Source organism: Triticum dicoccoides, chromosome 6B (assembly GCF_002162155.2).
Source record: "Triticum dicoccoides isolate Atlit2015 ecotype Zavitan chromosome 6B, WEW_v2.0, whole genome shotgun sequence".
NCBI classification, from domain to species: domain Eukaryota; kingdom Viridiplantae; phylum Streptophyta; class Magnoliopsida; order Poales; family Poaceae; genus Triticum; species Triticum dicoccoides.
In genome coordinates this window covers 713,734,889-713,744,861 of record NC_041391.1, presented here as the reverse complement: position 1 = coordinate 713,744,861, position 9,973 = coordinate 713,734,889, and the positions used below count along the sequence as shown (strand labels likewise).

Genomic DNA, 9,973 nt, shown 5'->3' with positions numbered 1-9,973 from the left:
AGGTCCCCTCGGCTTGGTTCGCAGCGGACTGCGTCGCGGCGATGGCGACAACCAGTGCAGGGCATGCGTGACACCGCGAAAGCAAGCACGAGGCCATGGAGGGGCTCACGCAGCGCGCGGCAGGGCAAGTCTAGGCGGAGCTAGCGTCGCGACGGCGGCAGGTACGTGCGAGCGGTGACCCTGAGAGGGGACTTGCGGCGTGACTGCGGCATGCAGCAGCGGGGATCTCCCCAACGTCTCCTACCCCTCTTATATGGTGAACTATGGATTACCGGTTTCTTTCTGAATCTTTAGTCGCGTGGAAACGGCGTCTCGGCATAGACGCGACGGTGCGGCCACCGGCGCCCTGCGTCCTCCACCGGTGTCTCATGCACATGCCCCTGCCACCTTTCTTTGGTCGTCCGCACCGTCTCCGTCTCAGCCGGTGGATGTCCATATGCCGGATAACAAGTGCAGCGGCGATCACGGTCTGTCCCGCCAGTCCTTTGTCACTTTTTCCGGTGGCTTACTACTACTCATGCCGAAAACATGTTTTAGAGCCTATGCACCCGGGTACTCCTTATCCAACCACTCATTCCTGCATCACGATTCGTGCAAATAATTTTCTCATTTTTGTTTCTCTCATATAGAACATGTATTTTGTACTTCAACTTTGCAGCACAACAAAGCTTTCTATGTAGAATGTGGGATAAAACTTACAGATTTTTTGGTCCAACATAAATATACAAAATGAGATTTATTTGATTAAAAAATCTTATTTTTCATATTTATGTCGGACAAAAAAATCTGAAAGTTTTATCTCACATTCTAGTTACAAAGTTATGTTGTACTGCAAAGTTTGAAGTTCAAGACATGTTTTATATGAGAGGAACAAAAAAGAGAAAATTCCATGTAATAAGGTAGTTGTGTAGCACAGATCTCAAAGCAACATTGGAGTGTTAGGATAGTGAGGCCCGGGTGCATAAGCTCACAAAATCTGCATTCCTACTCATGCAGGTGGAGTTCACATGAAGGAGCTTGCCATGGCCCAAGCATCATTCTGGGCATAGCTGCCCACCCCATGTGACGCTTGCTCCAACGCAGACCAAGTATTCTGCGTAATGTCAGAACGATTTGCCGGATCAGCCGTTGTTCCGCCAATCCTCTGTCGACATTATGAAATTTGCTGGAGCAGCCGTTGTTCAATTTGTGGAATTTAGTCAGACTGGTGGCATTTCTTAATTTGTGATTCCTGTTTATGTTTGGTATTGATTATAATGGCCTGTGTGAAGAGCATTAAGATAGACAAGCAAGCAAGCCTTTTGACATTCATGGTGTGTATTTTGTTTCTCTGAGCTATGTTGCCTATGATTTCGAATTTGAATGGGTCTGCGGCTTCTGTTCACTGGACAAATAAATGCATGTATAGATGATAGCCTTTTTTCCCTTGGATTAAAGAAAGGATTAGTATTACTTGTAACTGATTTTTCTTATTGGTATTCAAACAAGAACAAATCACTGCTGATGTTTAACCTCTCTAGAATTCCTAAATTATAATATTTCTCTTAAACTTTTGGTAAAGATTTGGAGCAGTAAATTATCTATTCTGGCACATCTAACTGCTGCATCTTTTGCCTAGCATCCTTTCGATGAAATATTTCCAGTCACTAGACTATACTTCCAAGCACATACCGGCCTACGGATGTCCAGTAAGAGAAGGTACAACAAATTCACTTGGTTTGTGAATGTCCTTGGGGTTTGTATTAATATAAGCTAGCAACTTTTCATATGTATGCCAGGTTATCTTCAAGTCATATAAGCACTGTCGAGCTCTGCAGCTGTGACAGTGCCGTCCCAGCCACCGGCGTCCTCTTCCATGCCCTTGCCATCCAGGCAGAGTGCGACGGCTATCGCAGTTCTCCCCACGGCGTCCTCCTGGATGTTGATCGTGTCCTTGCACCGGCGGCAGCCGGAGCCTGAGAGGTACGCCCAGAGAGACATGGCATTGGATTGGAGCATTGCAGGCATCGATCCTCTTCGTGGTAGCCATGGGGTAGGGTGGCGTAGGGCTCAGCCCCATGAGCTGCAGTTCACCAGTTGATTCCTCACCCCGAAGACGAGCAAGAAGGAAAATGGTTTGTGCTATATATACGACTGAATTGTACAGTCACATATTCCCAAAATATAAGAACATTTTTAACACTACACTAGTGTAAAAAACGTTCTTATATTATGAGACGGAGGGAGTAGATGTTTGCACATCTGATTTCTTTTGGGTAGTCTGGGTACTCTTCCCCATGATGTTAAAAATATACTGCATATGTTTATTAAGCTGTATGACTTACGTGATTTTGTAGCACACTAAGTTAACCCAGACTGGCTTGAATTTGTTGGTTATTTGGCCTTGCCTGAGCACGGTTGGTGAAAGCAGCAATTCTTGCTTTGATTTTTGTTGTTCAGTTAAATCATTCACATGACTACCTCAATTTTTTAATTAACAGTGACGGTTGGTGAAGATAACGCGGTGACGCCTGCGGGCGCCACCATCCTTCTTGAAGGGCGTCGGGTGACCCTCTCCCCCCTCTACCCTCCGTGTACCGGGAGAAATCCTAGGACTCGTCCGGGCAGCAGCGTCGTCATCGTCGCATTCCTTCTTGAAGGTGGTGCTTGGTACACGGCAACTCGGTGGCTTTGGAGCGTGGTGGTTATCTTCGGTGGGCGCAACGATCGCGGTGTGCCGTAGCTTTCGTCGATCCGGCGTTGTTGGCATTTCTTCTCTTATTTTCTCTTGTTATTTCTTTTGGGTGTGCTTGTGCTGTTTGCCCCAGCGTGGATCGGATTGTTGTATCGGGTGGTTGCTATATCAATATAGCGGGGCGTAAGCCTATTTCGGTAATTTTTTAATTAACAGTGTAAGTTGATTGTGAGGCTGTGTATTTTTTATCCAAGATGAAAGTGTCAAGGGCCTCGGTGCCCAAGACAGCAAGACCTCGACTACGTAGTTCGTAGTCGCGGTGGATAGGAGCGCTAGGGTTTTTGCCTGGCTGCTCTATGATGCGGGAGGGGAAGATAGAAGGAAATAACTTTATTGCTTATCCCTAAAGGGTGCTAACTATCTGATATATAAAGGCCCCATGGGCTAATAACAAACTAGAAACCTATACGAAATAAACTAGTCTAGGAACTAATGTGCCCGGATCAGGACTCCTGTCCAGCCTGCGCCTTGCCTGATGCGGCCGTCGGCTGCTCCTGGCCGCGCGGCCCACGTCTGTAAGACGTGCCCCACATGACATCTCTCCCCCCCTCGACGAGCAGCTCGTCCTCGAGCTGAAAAGCGGGATAGCGCTCGACGAAACTGTCAAGATCCTCCCATGTAGCTGACGAAGCTGCTTCACCCTTCCAGTGGACGAGTAGCTGGCGAACGCCGCGTGCTAGGCGCGCACGAGTCACGCGCTCTGGTTCTGGAACAGCCGCCCCGTTGTGGATCGAAGGCAATCCCGGCGGTGTAGTTGGAGGAATGCCGAAGAACTTCTTGAGGAGGCCCACGTGGAACACGTCATGGAGGCGCGAGCGTGCCGGAAGCTCAAGACGGTATGCCACGTCGTTGATCACTTCTGAAATGCGGTACGGCCCATAGAATCGTGGCTTGAGCTTGCCCTGGTTGGCAAGTTGAGAGAGGACGCGGCGCGCTGTCGAAGGCGAAGCCAAACCCAATCGCCCACCTCATGCCGAATGTCCCGATGACGTCTGTCGTAGTAGGACTTATAGACCGCCTGTGCCTGTTGTAGACGATAGCGGACGTCCTCGATAAGTTCGTCGCGCTCAGCCATGCTCCTGGCCACTGCAGCCACCCGTGTGTCGCCGGGCTCGTAAGAGCGAATAGTGGGAGGGTCACGGCCATACACAAGCTTGAACGGAGTCTCTTGGGTTGCTGTCTGGTAGGCGGTGTTGTATATGTACTCAGCCCAGGGAAGCCACCGGAGCCACTGCTTGGGACGATCCCCGGTAAGACACCGTAAATACATCACAATGATCTTGTTAGCAGCCTCCGTTTGACCATCCGACTGCGGGTGAAATGCTGACGTCATGTGCAGCTTTGACCCCGTGAGGCGCATGAGCTCTCGCCAAAAAGCGGAGGTGAAGACGGGGTCGCGGTCAGAGACCATGGACTGCGGCACGCCATGGAGACGAACAACCTCAGCAAAGAACACCTGTGCCACTGACTCTGCCGTGTATGGGTGGGCTAACGCCACAAAATGGCAATACTTGCTGAAGCGATCCACCACGGTGAGGATGACAGACTTCCCGCCTACTCGAGGAAGCGCTTCCACGAAGTCGATGCCGATGTCAGTCCACACGCCCGTGGGTACCGACAGCGGCAGTAGCAGCCCAGCGGGGTGCAAGTGCTCGGACTTGTACCGCTGGCAAGTACCGCAAGTGCGGATGTACTCCTGCACCGTCTTGCGAAGGTTAGGTGCGTGGAAATCGCGGCGGAGACGATGCAAGGTGCGCAGGACGCCTTCATGCCCATCATCGTGCACGGCACTGAGAATCTCCTGGAGTAGCGGGGATGACGGCGGAATGTAGAGGCGGCCGTTGAAAGTAACGAGGTCGTCGGAGAGCGCCCAAGGCTGTTGCCGCGCACCTGCCGTGATATCCTCCCGCAGTGCGACGAGCGCCGGATCAGTGGATGTCGCTTGCCGGAGGCGATTGATGAAGTCGAAACGAGGCCCTGAGACCGCCATGATCGTCGTCTCCTCCGTGTCACGGCGGGAAAGTGCATCCGCCACCGTGTTGGTACTACCTGCCTTGTACTCCACCGTAAAGTCGAATCCCAGGAGTTTGCCAACCCAATGATGCTGCGGGATGGTGGCCAAATGCTGGTCAAGCAGAAATTTGAGGCTGTAATGATCCGTTTTTACCACAAACTGACGCCCCCATAGGTACGGCCTCCAATGGCGAATCGCGAGCACCAGGCCGATGAGTTCCCGTTCATACGCTGCCAGGGAACAGTGACGTGGCGCGGCTGGCCGGCTAAAGAAAGCCACCGGGTGGTGGTCCTGAAGAAGGACGGCCCCGAAACCGTACGTCGATGCGTCACACTCGACGATGAACGGCCGTGTAAAATCCGGTAACGCGAGGACGGGAGCCGTGGTGATTGCCGTCTTGAGGGTGGTAAAAGCTGCTGCCGCCTCCGGCGACCAAGAGAAACCATCCTTGCGAAGGAGGGCCGTCAGGGGCGCGGCAACCACGCCAAAGTCCTTGACAAACTTGCGGTAGTACCCCGCAAGGCCGAGAAAGCCCCGAACCGCGCGCGCCGAGCGTGGTTGCGGCCAGTCCGCCACTGCCTGCACCTTTTCCGGATCCATGGCCACGCCTGCAGCGGAGATGGTGTGACCCAGGTATGCGATTGATTCAACGGCGAACGCGCATTTGGAGCGCTTGACGAAGAGCCGGTGCTGGTGCAGGACCGTGAAGACGGTGCGCACATGTCGGAGATGGTCAGTCCATGTCTCGCTGAAAATGAGGATGTCGTCAAAGAAGACGAGAACAAAACGGCGCAGGTATGGCCGCAGCAGATCATTCATGAGGGCCTGGAACGTGGCCGGCGCGTTGCAGAGTCCGAACGGCATCACCAGAAACTCGTAGAGGCCGTCATGAGTACGGAAAGCTGTCTTCGGGATGTCCTCCGCACGCATCCGCACCTGGTGGTAGCCGGAACGTAAATCGAGCTTGGTGAAGAAACGAGCGTGCCGTAGCTCGTCGAGGAGTTCGTCCACCACCGGAATCGGGAACGCATTCTTGACAGTAATGGCGTTCAGGGCGCGATAATCGATGCAGAAGCGCCAGGACCCGGCGGCCTTGCGGACCAGCAGTACCGGGGACGAGAATGCAGAACAACTCGCACGTATGATACCTTGGGCGAGCATGGCGGCGCACTGACGCTCCAGCTCGTCCTTGTGCGCGGCCGGGTATCGATACGGACGGACGGCCACCGGGGCGGAACCAGGTAGCAGGGTGATGCCGTGATCGCGGCTGCGGGGCGGTGGCACGCCGGAGGGGTCGGCGAAGATGCCGTCGAACTCGGTGATGATGGCGTCCAGGAAGTCGCGGCCGCTGCATGATTTTAGGGCTGGCCCGTCCGGTCCTGCAATGCCGTGCCAGCACACCCGATGGCCCCGCCGCCAGAATGTCATGGAGAGGGCTCGGAAATCCCACAGGATTGGTCCGAGCGACGCCAGCCACTGCGTGCCCAGGACGATGTCGTAGCCCGCGAGCGGCAAGGCGAGGAAATCCTCCGCGAACTCCTCGTGGCCGATGCGGAAGGGCACGACGCGGTACGCGCCCTGGCACGGAACGCGCTCGCCGTTGGCCACCGTGACGCGCATCTTCTCTGTGGTGGGGGGCGGTAACGTAGCACGAGCGGCCGCCTCTTCGGCGATGAAGTTGTGGGTGGAGCCTGAATCGATCAGGGCGAGGAGGGAGACACCTCCGAGAGTAATCTGCATCTGCATGGTTTCACTCGTGCGCACGCCGGCGATCGCGTGGAGCGAGATTTGAGGGTCGGCCCGCGATGCCTCATCAGTGGCGGAGGCCGCGTCGTCGTCGTCGTCGTCCGGCGCTAAGTCGAGGAGAAAGATGCGCTGGCACACTCGGTTGTGGCCCCTGCCAAACTTCTCGTTACAGTTGAAGCAAAGGCCCAGGCGACGGCGTTCCTCCATCTCTGTCTGGGAGAGACGCTTGATTGGGCGTCCGTCCGGCAGATTGTGGCCCTGCTGAGGTGCGGCTGGTGGGGCCGGAGCGGGGGGCGCGAGGCGTGGTCCTGGTGTCGGCAGGATGCCCTTCTGTGGAAAACGCACCGGTGGCGCAGCGGAAAGCGCGCACTGGTCGCGCAGCTCCAATTTGCGGGCGAGGCTCATGGCGACGGCGAGGGACTGTGGGTTATGGATCTCCACGTCGAGGCTGAGGGGTGGCTGGAGTCCCGCGGTGAAGATCTGCACTTTCTGTGTCTCGGATAAGGTGCCTGCCCGGGGAAGGAGTGCCTCAAACCGCTCCTGGAAGTCGACGACGGACGTCGTGCGTTTGCACGCCATTAGTTCGCCCAGCGGGTTAGCGCGCAGCGGTGGCCCGAAGCGGAGATTGAGCAGCTCGGAGAAGCGGCACCACGGAGGGGTGCCCTCGTCGCGCTGGACCTACATATACCATAGTTGGGCAGGACCCTCGAGATTGTAGGACGCCATCCACACCTTCTCCTCCTCGGCGATCCGTTGTTGATGGAAGAAGGACTCGCATCTGTTGATGAAGGCGAGCGGATCAGACTTGCCGTCGAACTTGGGGAAGTCCATCTTCTGGAACCTGGGCGGCCGATCATTGTGGTGCTGCCCATCATGGGCGGCGGCAGCGCTGGACGAAGAGGAGGACTTGTCCTTCTGGAGTGCGGTGACGGACGACTGCAAGGACATCACCGTGGCCGTCAAGGCCTCGATCATCTTAGCCAGATCCGCGGTGGTCGGTTCTGCCATGCCGGAAGTGACCGAGGCGGCAGCGGATTGTAGCGATGTCGGGGAGCTGGGCGCGGACACAGGGGGGAAAGCGGCCGGCGGATGGAGCGTGGACGAGGAGGAGGATCGCCTGGAACCTGATACCAAGTTGTCAAGGGCCTCGGTGCCCAAGACAGCAGGACCTCGACTACGTAGTTCGTAGTCGCGGTGGATAGGAGCGCTAGGGTTTTTGCCTGGCTGCTCTATGATGCGGGAGGGGAAGATAGAAGGAAATAACTTTATTGCTTATCCCTAAAGGGTGCTAACTATCTGATATATAAAGGCCCCATGGGCTAATAACAAACTAGAAACCTATACGAAATAAACTAGTCTAGGAACTAATGTGCCCGGATCAGGACTCCTGTCCAGCCTGCGCCTTGCCTGATGCGGCCGTCGGCTGCTCCTGGCCGCGCGGCCCACGTCTGTAAGACGTGCCTCACATGACAGAAAGTACCACGACAAGTAGCATATACACACACGTACGTATCTATCGATGGGGTGCGGCGTGCCGCCGCACGGGTATGGCTAGTTATTATTCTAGGCGACCCAATATTTCTTGGCTATATGGAAGACTAAAGAGGATCCAATTTATGTACTGGTGAAGAAAATCACCAAAATGAAAGGAGTTCTGTATTATGATCTATTACAATGTGCTTCAAGCAATACAGAATCATGTTTATACTAGGTATAGTACAAACTAAATGTACAATACAAACTTCCAAGTAGAATCTTTGGCCTACAGCTCACCTGTTATCTGTCACTTCAGCAGTTACTTTGGTGGGAGCTGAAACGATGACAATTGCCCCTACCAAGGTAATCTTGGGCTTGTCCACAACATCAAGTTAGACCTCTCAGCTCGTTTGATTGGATCGACTTCTTCTGACAATGGATACTCACTGCGCCATGGGATCCAAATCACATATTTGTTCAGTGAGAACTCTGAGAATAGGGTCTTCTTCCCTTTCTTCTTAAAGGCAGGCCAAGCCTTATCCCAGTCGGTTGATGATGTGTCACCTGAAAAGTAAGATAGAGAAACGATTCAGCCTGCAAATATTTTTTCATCGTATACAAATTTTGACAATCAAATGTGGATGTTTTCACCACCGAACCATGCAATGCAGCTCTTTACTCTATTATATCTCCTTCAAGTCTATACCTAATAATAATAGAGTAAAGAGTGCTTCCGGCGGTACGTCACATAAATTACTCTTAAAGTTCCAAAATATTACTGACTGGTACTATTTATAAGTTTTTTCATAGCAACGTTACCCATAAAAGGTTTCACACGGGGGAATCCCCGTCTAGGCTGACCCATAGAGTAGGGACCTCCTATACTGGCGCGCTGGGAGAAGACGATGTGCGCCCGTTTGGGCCGGCCCATGTGCGGGTGACCTTTTTTTATTTTTTTATTTTTCTTTTATGTTTTCATTTTTTTCTTTAAATACTTTAGTACCTCAAAAAGGTTCCAAACATATAAAGAAGAGTTCTTTTAGTAAAAGAATCAATAAATAATAAAATATTTGTGGATAAAAATGTTCATAATTTTTAAAAATGTTCACAATTTTGAGTTTTTCTCGGGAAATCCAAAATTTTCATGATTTTTTTAAAGGTTGTGTGTTAAAAATGTTAATGGAAATGTTGCCATGGCCTTTGGAGATTAAAATTATTTTTCTCCGTTGCAACGCACGGGCCTTTTTCTAGTAAGAACCAAACAAGGGAGTACAATTTTAACTCAAATTCTCACACATAATTTCTATCATCATGCACCAAACAGAGGACTGGAAATAAAATGACCCATCTCATATCTAATCTCAACACAACTCCCTATTTTAAACTCCCAGTTTCCTTCCCAAATGTTGCCAAACGCGCTGTGAGGTTAGTCTATTGCTTTAGTATCCCTTTACTGTTTTAGTAGTAGTAAGACTTGAAATTATATAATAAAAAGTGGGAGTATGCTTTAGACATATTGATTCCGGGTTATATAAATTACTCGAAATTTTGGGCCCTATTTTGATTTTTGGTCGGGGCGCATAATTTCTGGAGACGGCCCTGCATAAGGGTATGGTACACGTGCATGTGTTCATAGGGGTGAGTATATGTATGTATGTATGTATGTATGTATGTATGAGCATCTGCATTTGTATTGTGTTTTTAAAAACATTCAATTTAAGCATGAGATTAGTGGAGCCACAAAGTACTCCCTCCGTCTGAAAAAACTTGTCCCTTAAATGGATGTAACCAAGTTTGCCCAAAACTTTTTCGGACTGAGGGAGTAAATGAAAATATCTTAATCACACAGTTATCTGTAACAACCGAGAAATAATCTCTAAGCCAAGGTATTTAAGTTAGTCTAGCATTAATCTATTTGCATCTAGGGCTGTGCTGTAAAAAAAAAGCTCATTCTCGTGGGCCATTTGCGATCAAATTTGTACTAGCTCTAGTACAAATTTATA

General features: G+C 51.6%; 1 pseudogene; it reads right to left on the bottom strand.

The window, feature by feature from the left end:
• Positions 1-7,872: 7,872 nt before the first annotated feature.
• LOC119321614 lies at positions 7,873-8,901 on the bottom strand (annotated as a pseudogene).
• Between the last annotated feature and the right edge of the window lie 1,072 nt (positions 8,902-9,973).